A 17206-nucleotide genomic window follows, 5' to 3' on the forward strand; every position below is an offset into this window, starting at 1 on the left:
GGAGTGGGATCCAGGCATTCATAATTTTTAAGCCTCCCCAGATGCTACTAATGTGTAGCCAGGATGGAGAAACCCTGTTCTAAATAGGTAGGACTTGGGGCTAAACCCACGACTTTCAGCTAGGAGTATTAGAATTGCCTATGGAGTTTTTCTGGCCTGGCATGGTGGCTCACGCCTATAATCCCAGCACTTTGGGAGGCCAAGGCGTGCGGATCAGGAGTTCGAGACCAGCCTGACCAACATGGTGAAACCGCCTCTCTACTAAAAATACAAAAAAATCAGCTCGGCATGCTGGCACGTGCCTGTAATTCCAGCTACTCTGAAGGCTGAGGCAGGAGAATCGCTTGAACCCGGGAGGCAGAGATTGCAGTGAGCCGAGATCATGCCACTGCACTCCAGCCTGGGTGACAGAGCAAGACTCTATCTCAAAAAAAAAAAAAAAAAAAAAGAATTGCCTATGGAGTTTTTCAACATATGTAAGCCTATACTTTGTTGGCCCTGTTCATTAATGGGCTCCACCAGGAACTTAGGAATCTAGTTGAGAAACAGAAGCTAAATGGAAAGGCCACCTTATTTGATATGTTAAATTATATGGGAAGCATTGTCAAATCATTAGTGATGTTAAACCTTCTCTAAGTTGTATTTATGAGTATGCTATTTATGTGTTCCAAAAGTTATATAAGAAACTCTAGAAATCTAATAGGTGATCAGCCATAATGTCATATGCCACAGAAGTAACTAAATTTCTACGTGAGTTGTGTTCTTATTGTAATAAATTATCATCAGATTTTTAACCATACTCATTTTAAATCTTTGTCATTCACACACAGCTGTTTTGATTCTTCCTTAAAGCATTTGCAACAGCTACAGTCTAAAATTGCTTCTTTACCAAGGATATTTATAGAAAAGACTGACCAGAGATTGAGACCATCCTAGCCAACATCGTGAAACCCCATCTCTACTAAAAATACAAAAATGAGCTGGGCTTGGTGGCACACACCTGTAGTCCCAGTTACTCAGGAGGCTGAGGCAGGAGAATCGCTTGAACCCGGGAGGCGGAGATTGCAGTGAGCCCAGATCGCACCACTGCACTCCAGCCTGGCAACAGAGCAAGACTCCATCTCAAAAAAAAAAGAAAAGACAAGACTCCGACCTGTACTCTTGAATACAAGTTTCTGATACCACTGCACTGTCTGAGAATTTCCAAAACTTTAATGAACAAACTAACAGCTTCATGAAACTGTCCACCAAGGTCAAGCAGAGAAAATAATTAATTTCATGGGACTAAATGAACTAATGAGGATAATATTTTCATAATTTTTTATTTGAAATTTTGCTGATTCTTTAAATGTCTTGTTTCCCAGATTTCAGGAAACTTTTTTTGTTTTAAGCTATCCACAGCTTACAGCAATTTGATAAAATATATTTTTGTGAACAAAAATTGAGATATTTACATTTTCTCCCTATGTGATCGCTCTAGACTTGGGAAACTATTCATGAATATTTATATTGTATGGTAATATAGTTATTGCACAAGTTCAATAAAAATCTGCTCTTTGTATAACAGAATACGTTTGAAAACATTGGTTATATTACCAAGACTTTGACTAGAATGTCATATTTGAGGATATAAACCCACAGGTAATAAACCCATAGGTACTACAAAGTCTGAAGCCAGCCTTGGTTTGGCTTCCTAGTGTCAATTAAACTTCTAAAAGTTTAATCTGAGATTCCTTATAAAAACTTCCAGCAAAGCAACTTTTAAAAAGTCTGTGTGGGCCTGGCGCGGTGGCTCACCACCTGTAATCCCAGCACTTTGAGAGGCTGAGGCGGGCGGATCACGAGGTCAGGAGATCGAGATCATCCTGGCTAACACAGTGAGACCCCGTCTCTACTAAAAATACAAAAAAGTTAGCCAGGCGTGGTGGTGGGCGCCTGTAGTCCCAGCTACTTGGGAGGCTGAGGCAGGAGAATGGCATGAACCCAGGAGGCAGAGCTTGCAGTGAGCCAAGATCATGCCGCTGCACTCCAGCCTGGGCGACAAAGCGAGACTCCGTCAAAAAAAAAAAAAAAAAAAAGTCTGTGTGGTCAGTCACTACTCTTGCTGCAGTTATGAAAAGAATGAGGCCAAGTCTGATGAAAATAAACTCATTTTGAAGACAAATTTGTTTTATTGGGATTATCTTTGGTAGAAATAGAGATGCCTATGGAGATAAATTATGTTGAAAAAAAAAAACTATAGTACACCTGTTATGAGACTGTCACTTTGTACATTGTTATTGAGTTTTTATTATCCACCTGTAGACTAGAGTGGACCACGAATTCTTCCACTTTCTTCAATCCCATTTTCTACCATGGAATCACTAAGAACAAAGTCTGCTCTGTTCCTGCTCTATAAGCTACAGATGGATAACTCAATGTAAATTTCATGGGAAAACACTCATGCTTAAGGTGTGGGCCACTCAGAGCTCACCAGTATGTTCAACACTATAACTAGAGACACTGAAACTGCAAACCAGGACAAGAGATTGACAACTTCACACTGCAGACAGCTTTTCCCGAGGTGTCAGAACAAGACTTCCCACCATGATGAGGCTCCTACCCCTCTTAATCTGTCCTAGCTTGTGCCTGCCTCTTTCGCTTGGCAGGATAATGTTGTAATTACAATTTCACAGGAAGCATCTTCTGAGGGTAGCTTAACAGAGTGTCACTACCAAAATTTTTGATATCACTACCAAATTTTTACATAAGAGATCCTTTAGTCCACTCAACGGCTGACATTAGCAGCATCTTTAATACAACCGTTTGTTCAAATGTACGGTGATCCCTTTTAAAGTTACACTTCTAGACTCACCTGCTCTCGCTCCCTGTTTTAATGTGACCCAGCCATGAGATGCCAGATAACAGAATTGCTACCTACTAGCTGAACAGGAAGGAACCTGTGCTGTTTCTGACACTTCTTGTTGCACATAGATAAATACAATGGGTATTATAGAGACTCAGTTGCAGAAATTAACAAATATGCTGCTTGGTTAAAATGGGTAGACTCATCTGGCTCATTCTTTATTCCATTTTAGTTGGTTTGCATGTTGCCTAAGGTGCATACTCCAAACTCTTGGTATTTTTCTCCTGACAGTCACACTAGTAGTCTCCCTGGTGTGCTGTAATCTCTAAAAGCTTTAAATGTTTGCATGCAGCTATCCATCGAATGTCAAATGGTCTCTCTTTGGCTGGAATGACAAAACTCAAAGGAATGTGTGATCAGGAGGACATCATAACCTATGAATAATGGAAGCCCAAAATGATGGTAGCTAAGAGTAATATCAGTGCTTTAAGTTTTGGCCACGCTCTCACCTAAGTGAGAGCATAGAGCCTCCAAATAGGGCCACTGATGCTAAATGTTACATACTCCAACTGAAATTTTAAGAAAGCAGATAGATCCCAAAACAGACCAATTTAAAAAAATAAAAATAAAAAATAAAATAAATGTTTTTAAAAAAGGCCAGACACGGTGGCTAATGCCTATAATCCCAGCACTTTAGAAGGGCGAGGCAGGCGGATCACGAGGTCAGGAGTTTGAGACCAGCCTGACCAACATGATGAAACCCCGTCTCTACTAAAAATACAAAAATTAGCTGGGTGTGGTGGCACATGGCCTGTAATCCCAGCTACTCAGGAGACTGAGGCAGGAGAATCACTTGAACTTGGGAGGTGAAGGTTGCAGTGAGCTGAGATACACCACTGCACTACACCCTGGATGACAGAGTGAGACTCCACCTCAAAAAAAAAAAAAAAAAAAAAAAAAGGAGATTCCAATCTCTACTTGAATTAACACAATAAGGAGGTCCCCTTCGCTTTAACTTTTATAAAAAAGTAACCTGAATTAACCTGATGTTAACCAATATATTTATTTCTACTGCTCTCTTTTCTCGTTCAAATTTGACAAAACCCACTGTTCTGTTATTGTATTGCCAAAGGGAAGCTATCACCGTATTTGTAAAGTGGGACCTGCCCCAAATTATAAATCCCAAATAAAAGCCAATTAGATTTATAACTAAAGCTGTTGTAATTTTGTCTTTTGATATGGGTTCACAGCCAGTGATGGCTGGTGGAGTCTCTCAGCCTGCATCATTCTCATCCTGACCCTGCTACCTTCCTCTTTCACTTACAAGGACCCTTCTGATTACACTGAGCCCACCCAGATAATCCAGAATAACCTCATCATCTCAAGATTCTTAACCTCATCACATCTGGAAAGTCTTTTTGCCAAATAAAAGTGTTATACACTGGCTCTAGGGACTAGGATGTGGACATTTTTAGGAGGCCATTATTCTGCCCAACACAGGTAACTTTTATAAACTTCACCCACAACAAAAATTTGCTTTGCCTGCCTTCTGTGTCTCACTTTTCTGTCTGTGCACAAAGTTTAAGGTGAAACACATCAGCTCTGCTGTGAACTGGCTGGGTGACCCTGGACCACTCACTTCACCTCCCTCAGCCTCTTCTCATCTGAAGCACAAGGGTGATTCTTACTGCATCGGAAAATTTACATGAAAGGGTAAATTAAGACGTGTAAGGCATTAGACACAGAGCCTGGTACCTGATGAGCTCTTGGTAAACATTCCTTTCAGTCCTTTCCTTTCACCATCCTATTTCTATCACTGTCATCCATCTGCTCCTTCATCTCCTTTCTCTTCAGTGACTTACTCAGTCTAAGCTGCCAGTTAGCAAAGAAGCTACACTTCCCATTCTGTCATGATTCTGCTGGAATGTTCTTGCGATGAAGTCTGTTATCCACACGAGACAGCCCACATTATTTATATGGAGAGGTCTAGTTAAAACAAGTCCTTTTTATGTTCATGTAAAACCTATACATGTTTCCTCTTAATTTACACATACCAGTCCCAATTCTGCCCTGTTAATTTATACATGCACTTTTTTATTTCACTCTTCTTCAGTATTTCTCTTTATACTTTATAAATTTGGATAGTACAGAAACAAAAATAATGAGCTGGGCCAAAAGAGAGGATTCCTTTAGCAAGATGAATGCTTTCCTTTAAAAAGATGAATGCTTTCTTTTGGCATAATGAATGCTAATTTGCAAGGCACTCCTGAAACCTGTTTCTAGGCTTGGCTTTCAGAGAAATCATTTGACTCTGGCTGGGCGCGGTGGCTCACGCCTGTAATCCCAGTACTTTGGGAGGCTGAGGCGGGCGGATCATGAGGTCAGGAGATCGAGACCATCCTGGCTAACACAGTGAAACCCCGTCTCTATTAAAAATACAAAAAATTAGCCAGGCGTGGTGGCGGGCGCCTGTCCCAGCTACTCAGGAGGCTGGGGCAGGAGAATGGCGTGAACCCAGGAGACAGAGCTTGCAGTGAGCCGAGATTGCGCCACTGCACTCCAGCCTGGGCTACAGAGCGAGACTCCATCTCAAAAAACAAAAAAAGAAAAAGAAAAATCATTTGGCTGTAGGACACATTCTAGACCCCAGGAGGTAATAACTGACAGAAGCCACATCCACTCTGAGTATGCCTGCTGCATTTTCACAAAACGTTGTGTGTGAATTACTGTCCCCCAATCCTTGCACTCCCGGAGTTTAAGCCTCCCCCTTCACCATCTTCATCTCCAGCTGGCCTGCCAGGACTATGGCTGGGAAATACCTCCCCACCTTCCATGCCCAGGGTGGCACCTTTGCCTATTCCCATAATTATAATAGCTCATACTGATGCAGCACTCACTGTGCACCAGGCACTATCCTAAGAGCTTTCTAGCTAGCTACAGTCCTCGCCAAAAACTCCTGAGTGTTATCATCCCCATTTTTACAGATTTAAAAAAACTGAGGCAGAGATGTGAAGTAATGTACCCAGTGTCACCCAACTCATTTAACCTCATCCTTCACTTTATCTGGGAAGAGGACACCCTAAGATTTCCAAGGTGTCCTGAATAACATCCACCTTCCAGAATAGTTTTTGACCCCTCTACTCTCATGATTTGACAAACAGCCAGCATTTTGTTTTCTATCTCACCCTTCACTTATGCACCTGTTCCCTAACGACACACTCACAACTGCACAGCCCTGCATAAAACTGGTGGGTGCAGCGCACCAGCATGGCACATGTATACCTATGTAACTTACCTGCACATTGCGCACATGTACCATAAAACCTAAAGTATAATAATAATAATAATAATAAAAGAAAAAAAAACTAGCTTTTATGAACCTCAATCTCTTTGGGAAAAAAACAGGGCCAGGTTCCCAGTCATCATAAAAAGTCATTTTATGTACTCTATTGTCAACTATTTGCACAGCCATTCCCTGGCCATAAACGAGGTATACTACCAACAGTAAGTGTAACGAGAAGAAAGTAGGAAAAGCATGAGTTCCTGGAATGGTCACAAAGAGGAGAAGATTTCAAATCCAGAAACAGTCACAAAACACACTCAGAGTGTGAGGCCTCTGAGCAATGACAGCCCCACCTGCCTATTTCCATGGCTGGTGGCCTCTGACTTCCTTCTCAACCTGCCCCACCCTGCCTTGCTTTATTAAACCAATACTAATAGCTTGGAATTGGGGCCAGACCAGTGCACACAGCACTGAGTGGTGGGGTGGAGGAGCTGAAAAGGGAGAAGAGTGTTTGACTTATGGAGACCTGACTCACCTAGGTACACATCACCTGGGCAGGAAATGGTTTAGTGAAGGGCTGTGCAAAACTCATGGTGGTTATCCAAAATGAGTGACTGAGGCAAGTGTCTAAATTAATTGTTTATTGAGCCAGACCTTGAGGGTACGCCCTAAGAAAACACAAGTCACAGAAAACCTCTGTGGCTTGTGTTCTCTCTGAAGAGGTTTTCAGGAGGCCTTAAAGTGGGGAAGGCAGGTAGGAAGAGGCGGGTAGGTGGAAGAATGATTGTTCTTGTCTTTGTTCTGTGCCTAGAAAGATAAGCATTATCAGCCTGAAATCCTAAGGACTAAGACTAAAGCCTTAGGAACCAGACTTAGATTTCAGAACTGAGGATACAATCGACACGTCCTTGTTATATGGGAGGATATACATCTTAAAAGTTTTAAGGCCAGCAAAGAACAATTTGTGAGGGCAATCATCCAGAAATACCTAAGGCCTTTTGCCTTCCTATAGAGGTCTGGTTAATGTACAATGTTTTGACACAAGGTTTTATAGTAACAGCGATCCATCTGGGGAAACGATGATGATGTTGCATGACTCAGTCTCAAAGCTTAACTTTCCTTTTGACCTAAAGAGGGTCCTGAAGTTTTTCTTTCCCTTTACATTTATCGCTACCTGACCTGCTATTCTCTCTCTCTCTCTCTTTTTTTTTTTTTTTTTTTTTTCTTTTTTGAGGCAGGGTCTCACTGTCACCCAGGCTGGAGTGCAGTGGTATGATCATGGCTCACTGCAACCTCCACGTCCCAGGCTCAAGCAATCTTCCTACCTCAGCCTCCCAAGTAGTATCTGGGACTACAGGCCCACGCCACCACACTCAGCTAATTTGTGTCTGTGTGTGTGTGTGTGTGTGTGTGTGTTTGTGTGTGTGTGTATCTTTTTGTAGAGACAGGGTTTCACCATGTTGCCCAGGCTGGTCTCGAACTCCTGAGCTCAAGTGATCCACCCACTGCAGCCTCCCAAAGTGCTAGGATTACAGGCATGAGTCGCTGCACCTGGCCAACCCCTATTCCTCAAAACCTTTCAGAGAAAGCGTTATAGAATATATGAGTTTGTGATTGTATGTTTCAGCTGATCCTACATCACCAGGAAAGCTCATTCTTAGGAAGTTGTGTCTCATGGAGAAGGGAGTGAAGTTGCATCAGAAAAGGACCAAAGCCAAGTTACAGGAACAAAAGGAAAGTAATTGTGGAGGCCTATTTGGGCTACACAGCTGCCTCTTCAATTAAAGCAATTCTTTGAGCAATCATCACCCTAACCATTTCAGTTGTATGTTGGCTCGATCGTAATATCTGGAGCAGTCTATAGACTAGTTTTTCTAGAGCCTCTGAAGCACCTTGAGATTGCAGTGGCAGATTTCTCTGGATTGTAGTTTGAATTAGGTATTCAAGTGAACCTTTTGAGTAGTCCATATATCACCAAGCACAAAGGTTGTTGATATACAAGTTGTAATTTCTCCTGAAATTCACTTAAGTTGTCTAGCTTCAGGTTGCAGGGCTTTAGGAAAAAGCACAGTTTTAATTTCTAACGATTCCAAGTCAGAAAAATGGAAGAAAAATTTGAAAATGTTATTTTCAAGACTTGTAGCCAGGAAAGAATTCAGGATTCAGTACAAATTGTAAGGAAATAACAAAACTCAAAAACAGTGAGCAACACCAGAATTTAATAACAGCTCTACTGTAGTTTCTTCTGAAACACAATGTTTTCTGTCCCCAGTTCTCCATTTTTACAAAAGCCAAATTATAGTAGGACCCAAATTATTTGCAAAATAAGTTTTAGTCTTATACTTGGCCTGAAATTTTGATTTTGGAAAGTTTGTCAAATATCAAAGGTTTAAGACACTTGTTCAGAATTGGTCATAGGTCACTGTAAATATTAATTTAGCCAAAGTGATAATTCAAAAATTTTAACAAGGAAAAATCTTCATTTTTTTCATTTATTTATTTATTTATTGAGTCAGGGTCTCGCTCTGTCACCCAGGCTGGAGTGCAGTGGCACCATCATACCTCACTGCAGCCTTGCCCGTCAGGGCTTATGCAATTCTCCCAACCCAGCCACCTGAGTAGATGGGACTACAGATGCATGCCACCACACCTTGCTAATTTTGTTATTGTTGTTGTTTTTCATAGAGACAGAGTCTCTATTTGTGGCCCAGGCTGATCTTAAACTCCTGTACTGCCGCCACCTCCCTGCCTCGGCCTCCCAAAGTGCTAGGATTATAAACATGAACCACCATGCCTGGTCAGCAAAAATTTTCATTCTTTGACAAAAATGTACTCTGAAAGAGATTTTATTTCCCAAATAATCATAAGGCTTAATAAAAACATCATGAGGCAAACTGAATCTGTCTCTCTCTCCCCCTGCTTTTTTCTCAAAAGGTAAACAAAAAAATTTTACTATCTCCTATTAATGCTACACGAAAATCTTGTTCAAAAGAAAAAAAACAAATGTTACCTTTGTTTTAATGTATTATTAATGCTGAAGCTAATTTTAATAAAACCTTATAAACAAATCTGTTTAATTTGTATCCGTTTTGACTACAATGTAAGATTTCCATAAGAAATTTTATAACCTTTTATAATTTTGTTCATTCTCTTTCTTTCTGCAACTTTCTGACTCCATTCAGTATTACCCATCATTCTTTTTATTCCTTCAATTTAAAATAATCCTTAAAAAGCTCTAAACTAGACAAAATTACTATTCCTTTAACAAATATTATATTTTTATCACTTCTTATACATTTAGTTTGACCAAAAACACATCCTAACTTTCCTTATACACTTTGCTATAGAATTGTTTCTCTTATATCTAGCAGTCTTAAATACCTACATTAATTACATTGTTAACACTTAGACACCCTTATTTTCAGTGAAAAACATAGGAAGTAAGCAATTTTAACTATGTACCAGATGTAGAATGAATGCAGGACAAATGACACAGCTGTGATGATCATGCCTGGAGGGCCTAATCTCTCTCAGAATGGGCAAGAGTCACAGCTGGGAGATAGGCCAGGTATTTCCTGCAGGCCTCATCATCATCCTTTGTATCCAAAGACATAAACTCACAGACAAATTAAGCAATTTATTATATAAATATGTAATATATATAACTTGCTTAATTTATATATAATTGTTGTTTTATATATATTGTACATATTTTGTGTATATAATATATACAATAGAAGCAACAATTTTATGACTTTAAAACATCTATTAGAGACAGTATAAGCCTGTCTGTCCAATAGACCCAGGCAAAAATGTCTACATTAAATTCTGAAGACATTTCTACTTTCTTTTACCAACAATTCTGAAACTATTCTTGTTTACCAAAGATTGCAAAAATCACATGAACTTGAAAAGCATTTAGGCTTACTTGTTTAATTTATGAGTTCTCATTTGTCTTTATATTAATTTGATACCATGTGTAGACAATATACAAACATATGTACAGACATATACATATCTTGACACAACATTTAACATACACATATACACATAAAGATAGAGACACACAAAGACTTTAGAGTTTTGATTTTAAAACTTTAGCCATGGGACCAGTAGAACTCACTAGTTTAAAAGAGCAGTTGGATTCAAATTGTACCTTTGGAAATGGAAATGGTTAACATTTATCTGGAGAAGTCCTCACCAAGTTTTAAGATAAAATGGGTAACAAATTTACACCTCAAACCACTGAGAGAGAGAGAATTTAAGCCTTTTTGAGGAATGTAGGTGTGTTCAAGGAACATTAAAAATAGATGCCATATACACATATACACCATGGAATACTATGCAGTCATAAAAAAGGATGAGTTCATGTCCTTTGTAGGGACATGGATGAAGCTGGAAACCATCATTCTGAGAAAACTACCACAAGGATAGACAACCAAACGCCACATGTTCTCACTCATAGGTGGGAATTGAACAATGAGAACACTTGGAAGCAGGGTGGGGAACATCACACACCGGAGCCTGTCACGAGGTGGGGGGAGGGGGGAGGGATAGCATTAGGAGATATACCTAATGTAAATGACAAGTTAACGGGTGCAGCACAACAACATGGCACATGTATACATATGTAACAAACCTGCACGTTGTGCACATGTACCCTAGAACTTAAAGTATAATTTTTAAAAAAGGAAAAAAATAGATGCCACCTGTGTTAATTAGCTTAGGAAAAAAATAGACATCAAGGTAACACAACATGATAGATGTTTACCTTAGGATTTTATGAGGAGATTTATTTTCTTTAGATAGGTCACTTTTGATTTAGGGTGTGTTTTCCAACTGGACCGCTGAGCTCAAGATGGAGCCCAGCAGGGCCAACAAAGTATTTGCAGTTTGTGGGCCCTAATAATTTAAATATGGGAAAAGCGGGCACAGTTGGAAAGCAGAGCATTTAGATCTTTAAACATTAAGGATTCCACTGAAACCCAGGTTCCCCAAAAAAAGGAAAATGCAAAAAGGACCATGCCTGTACAACCCTTCCACAATGAACTTTGCTACAAAGGCATTTTTCTAATTGTCTAAACCGTGTCTTTCTTATCTAAACATGCAAAGAAATGAGTAGCCTTCTGAAGTAATAATTATTTATTGTAACCACTGTCAGTCATCTCCAAAACTGTAGCTCTCACCCCGACCCAGCAGCCATCACTCACACAAGGCCGAGTATTTTTACAGTACAATGTAATCTCTGATGCCTCCAGAAGCCAAAAACATCAGATAACACAACAGAAAAGAGCAGAGTGTTAGACCTGAGAGAAATCTGGTCACTTAAAATTCCTGAGGCTCCATGAGGGAAAACAGAGGTTTTAAAAAAAAAAAAAAATTCTTTTAGGTTCCTTGATATCAGATTTTAGCTGGGACAAACAACTGCTATTTCGGTTTTTGAATTTTTTTTTAACCAAAGGTGCCCTCTCAATTAAAACTAATAAGGCTTAACCAGGGTTGTGACTTAACCAAGGATGTACAAGGCATATCCAAATAGATGAATGAGCTGGGCGCAGTGGCTCACGCCTGTAATCCCAGCACTTTGGGAGGCCGAGGCGGGCGGATCACAAGGTCAGGAGATGGAGACCATCCTGACTAACACGGTGAAACCCTGTCTCTACTAAAAATACAAAAAATTAGCCGAGAGTGGTGGTGGGCGCCTGTAGTCCCAGCTATTCGGGGGGCTGAGGCAGGAGAATGGTGTGAACCCGGGAGGCAGAGCTTGCAGTGAGCCGAGATCTTGCCACTGCACTCCAGCCTGGGCGACAGAGCGAGACTCCGCCTCAAAAAAAAAGAAAAAAAATGAATGAGTACTCCCCAAAAAAAGTCCAAAATCACAGAAATATAAAACCAAAATGGACTAGTTTCCTGACTAGAATTAAACCCAGGCTGCAGTAGTTAAAGCACAGAATTTTTAACTATTAGAAGAGAAGGTGAAGTGCCTTTTATTTGTATTTTCTCAGGAGATTTACAGCAAGCAGTTTGAGCTTACAAAAGATTTTAACTTTGTTTTAGGTCAATTTTTTGTAATTTACTCAAGAGAATTTTTAAAGCTAGCCACAACACTATAATGCATCTTTTTCTTTTAATTTTATCTTTCCATCACCTGTTTAAAATAAAAGATCTCCAAAATCTTTTTTTAACGTAGGAGTCCAATTTAAAGGATCCATCTTCTGGCCATTAGCAATTAGAATTTCCAATGGTGTACTGATCCCAATAATGACTCAACCCAGCAGTTTCTTCAGTGATGAAGCAATCCCAAAGATCTGTCCCCCCAACAAAATAAAATATTCACTCCCAGGAATAGAACAGGACAGCAAAAGACTTTTGTTTCCATAGCAATAACCAGGCAACAATGGTTGGGACAACAAAAACCCCTTATAGATGGGACTTCTTATAACAAATCCTCCTGGGAGTTCAACTCATTTGGAACAAACAAAGCAAAACAAAAAAATCTCAGGTCCCAGTCATTCTCAGGCTGATCACCTGATGTGACTCGAAAATCACACCTCCAGATGGTGGGGACCAAGAGCAAGTGCTCCCACTTGGTCACAAATCAAGCCTTCAAGGACATAAAACAAGATGAGAGGGAATTTTATTTGGTACCCTTCTTTATAAACAACACAGAATGAAAGAGACAGAGGAAAAGACTATTTCTGGAAGGAAAGGGATTAAATAATATAAATATTCATATGGAAAAATGCACCAAATACTACACCACAACCTCTACACCCAGGCTAGTCATACACAAATCTTCTCCCATTAACCAAAATTTTGCAGAGAAAACTGATTTTTCCTGTCTGCTTGACCAGATTGCACAGGGAGAAGCCAGGAGCTTCGCTGATAATAAAGTCTACCCTTTTGGTGGTTGATCATTTTCCTGGATTCCTGCATGGCCAAAAACAGGTTATGGGGGTAAATCAGGTTTAAGTAGCAAGACAGGTTATGGGAGGGAGAAAGGAGGAAGTTTGGCTAACAAAGATGATCTTGTTATATAGATGAAACCTCACAGGTAGCAGCCCTCAGAGAGAATAGACGGTAAATATTTCATTCAGGTCTTCAAGGTATCAGGCTCAGTTCATTTTTCCCAGATCCAGACAAGAGAAAGCCTGTCTGTATTAATGGGGATTCTCTACAGATACCAATTTTTCACATGAAAGACAGCTTTGCAGGCCACTTCTGCCTGCTGGCCCTCTGACAGACATCTCAAAATATGTCAAAAAATATATTTTGGGGTACAATATTCTTATTTCCTTCAACTGACAGGTGATTCTTAGAGGTAGAACGTGATGTTCTGCAGTTGCAGGGGTTTTAGCCAATTTTGAGGCCAGCTCACCATAATGTAGAGCTCCTGCTGGATTTGACCAAGTTGGAAGGTGTTTTGGACACTAGACAGGGCCAAGAGTTGGACAAACTCAAAGGAAGAATGACAAAAACCAAAAACACAAAAAGTGATTGCACTTTACATATTACATACTGTTGAACACAGTAAGCATGAGGAGAGATTAAAGCCAACTAGCAATAAACTTTAACCTGCAGCTACCACATTTTAAAACAAAACCCCAACCCAGCTCTTTATCTCAGAGGGGATCAAGCTGAAGGCTGCTCTCCATTGTCACAAGAGAAGGCAACTCACCTTCCTTATGGGAAGTGAGCACAGCTACATGAGTAGAGGAGTTCCATGGCAAAACAAAACTCGGATCTCAAACAAAAAATTGTAGGGAGCAGGGACCTCAAGAGGGAGTAGGATCCAGTCCTTGGAAAGTCACACATTTGGTCAGAGCTAAAGCTCGGTAGTTAGTACTGAGCGTCAACAGGAGAATCGCTGCAGGCCTAAGGGGCTAAGCTCCACTCAGAGGATCCCTTCATGGTCACCAAAATTTTAACCAAAATGATTGACTGAGGCAAGCAAGTGTCTTAGTCCATTGAGGTTTACTGAGCCAGAGCTTGAGGGTGCACCCTGGAAAAACATAAGTCATAGAAACCATCTGTGGCTTGTGTTGTCTTTGAAGAGGTTTTCAGGAGGCCTGGTATTTATACTTCTCCTTAAAGTGGGGAAGGCAGGTAGGAAGATACAAGTAGAGGAAAGAATGATTGGTCTCAACTTGTCTTTCTTCTTGGATAGATAAGCATTATCACATTATCAGTGTGAAATCTTAGATTGCAAACCTAAAGTTATTATTGACATGTCCTTGTTTTGTGGAAGGATATACATCTTGAAAGGTTTCAAGGCCAGCAAAGAACAATTTGTGAAGGCAGTCATCTAGAGATGCCTGAGGCCTTTTCACCTTCTTGTGGGGGGTCTGGCTAATGTACAATGCTTTGACACAAGGTTGTGTAGTAACAGTTGTTCATCTGGAAAAAAGATGGTGGCATTATGTGACTCAGTCTTCAGACTGAACTATCCCTTTGGTGTAATGAGTGTGACGGTCCTGAGATTTTTATTTTCCCTTACATAATTTTAGGAGTTGTACTTCCTCGATGCTGTCTGACTGAGGTCAAAAGGATGGGTGTGGAAGGCATCACACCTTTCTCCCATTTAGAAATTCATTGTCCCTTCCTTCTCCCCTATTGGGTTACATTCCTCTGTCCATAGATCACATATTTACTGAGTTGTTTTCCAGGGGAAAAAAAAATTTCAATTGAACTCTTTAAAGCCCCAAGCATTCAATTCAGTTCAAGAGTGTCTCTCATTTTAATGATGACCAGGCACAAATATTTTTAAAACGCTCTCCAGAAAATTGTGATAAGAGCCTCTGCACAACCCACAGTAGCTTTGGGGAGCACTGAGCTACAAAAGTGATGGAGAAAGAACCTGCTACATGCTGGGACCTTTATATTTCCACCTTATCTAATGTCCCCAATGATGCTTTAAGCAGGCACTATTATCCCCCTATCCCAAGACATCAATTAACTTGTCCTTTACCTCAGAATTGGTCAAAGGTGGAACCAGGATTCCGACTCACATATTTCTGAATCTAAAGGTCATGTTTCACTGCAGAGCAATTGAGCCTACATGAACTTAAAGAAAGACAGGATGACTGATTCTAACAGAAATAACCACACAGGCTTCAATGAAGAGTCAGGGTCTGAAACGGGCCTTAGGACAAAGAACAGCTCAGGAGGCTGAGAAGACAGTTGAAGGTATTGTGGGAAGGAGTGAAAGAATTAGAATAAGTTCAGACATGAAAACATAAAATGTGGGTCAAGTCTTTCTGCACAGACCAAGGGAGTAGACTGGGGCTGTGTTATGGGGGCTTTGAATGGCAGCCTAAGGAATTGGAACTTCATCCTATGGATGGTAGGAGTCACTGGAAAGCTTTGAGAAGGTCAGAGACATGACAAACAGCATTTCCAGGAAGATTACTCTGACAGTGTAACCAAAAAGCAGATTAGTTGCAGGCTCCATGTAGAGTCCCATTAACAAAAGCAAGATCTGGGCCAGGCACGGTGGCTCACGCCTGTAATCCCAGCACTTTGGGAGGCCGAGGCGGGTGGATCACGAGGTCAGGAGATCGAGACCATCCTGGCTAACAAGGTAAAACCCCGTCTCTACTAAAAAATACAAAAAAATTAGCCGGGAGTGGTGGCAGGCGCCTGTAGTCCCAGCTACTCGGGAGGCTGAGGCAGGAGAATGGCGTGAACCCGGGAGGCGGAGCTTGCAGTGAGCCGAAATCGCGCCACTGCACTCCAGCCTGGGCGACAGCAAGACTCCGTCTCAAAAAAAAAAAAAAAAAAAAGCAAGGTCTGATACAAAAAAGTAACTTTATTCCAAAGCTAGCTTTGAGGAAGGGGCACAAAGCATTCTGCCTTTAAATGTGCTGCTTCACCTTTGGAGCAAAAAGCAGGTATTTTTATAAGGTAAGAGAGGAAATGAGCAAGAATGACCAACAAATGAGCAAAAGAGAAAATGAGAAGTAGATAACTGTCCAGTCCTCCTGCTACCGGGCAGGTGTCTCCTGGGCAGCAGAGTTGGCACTTTCCTGGACAGAAGTAAGTTATAAAAACAGTCAACTGGATATGCTTCCGACACGCCCTCCGAAAGTGTGTGAGTTCGAGGTGGCCCAGGATGAAAGTTCTAAGGCAATCCCCTAAAGATGAAAGGTCCATGGCAGGTATGCTATGGTCTGCTGATCAACTGTCAACTCTTGAGGAGAAACCTATCATGGAGCACCTATCTAGAAGAACTTGCCCCTTATGGAGTGTCTGGTGATGGGGGAGGTGAAAGGTTATATATACATTTCTGAAGGACTAAGTAGGAAAGGGGTGCTGGAAAAAATGAGAAAAAGAGAGGGAAATAATTAAACCATCTCTAGAAAAATAGAGGTGCTCAGTTACAGTTTTCCACTGCCAAGCTTTATTTTATCTTTACGGGATATGGGTGGCACATATGTTCTGCCTGCTTTTTGCTGAAAGGGGACATAGTCATTGGACAGTGGAATGGAACCAATTTACTTGGAGTTAAAAATATTTATGAGTACCCAGGCTTATAGATGATATAGGTTGGAGCATTATGATGTGAGGTCTAGAAGGTCTCTGGGAAAGCCTGCCTTGTATTTTTATATAGAGGATGTAAAAGCAGGAAGCTCCAAAACAGAGGTATATTCCTATCCCTGCAAGCAGGACCTAGTGGCAGCTTTTGCCACTAGGATGGTTCTGACCCAAATCAGGACACACTACCCATTGGTGTAGCAACAATGTGGGGCTGTGAGAAATAAAATAATTATTTCTGTTCAAATAATTTTAAAAATTAGGCCACCTCTAGAAAAATAGGGGTACTCGGTTACAACAGTCTTAGGCAAGATAACTTAGAGAAGTGGTTCTGAACTCTGGCAATTTAATAGAATTATCTGGAAGCTTTCATCTTTTTTTTTTCTTTTTTTTAACTTCTCATTTTGAAATAATTTCAGACTTTCAAAAATGTTCCAAAAATAGAGTTCCCGTATACTTTTCACTCAACTTCCCCAAATATTGTTTTAGATAACCACAGTGCAAACATTAAAATCAATAAATGATCACTGACATTGTACAGTAAA

The sequence above is a fragment of the Pongo abelii genome, chromosome 20, assembly GCF_028885655.2.
Source record: "Pongo abelii isolate AG06213 chromosome 20, NHGRI_mPonAbe1-v2.0_pri, whole genome shotgun sequence".
Taxonomy (NCBI): Eukaryota; Metazoa; Chordata; class Mammalia; order Primates; family Hominidae; genus Pongo; species Pongo abelii.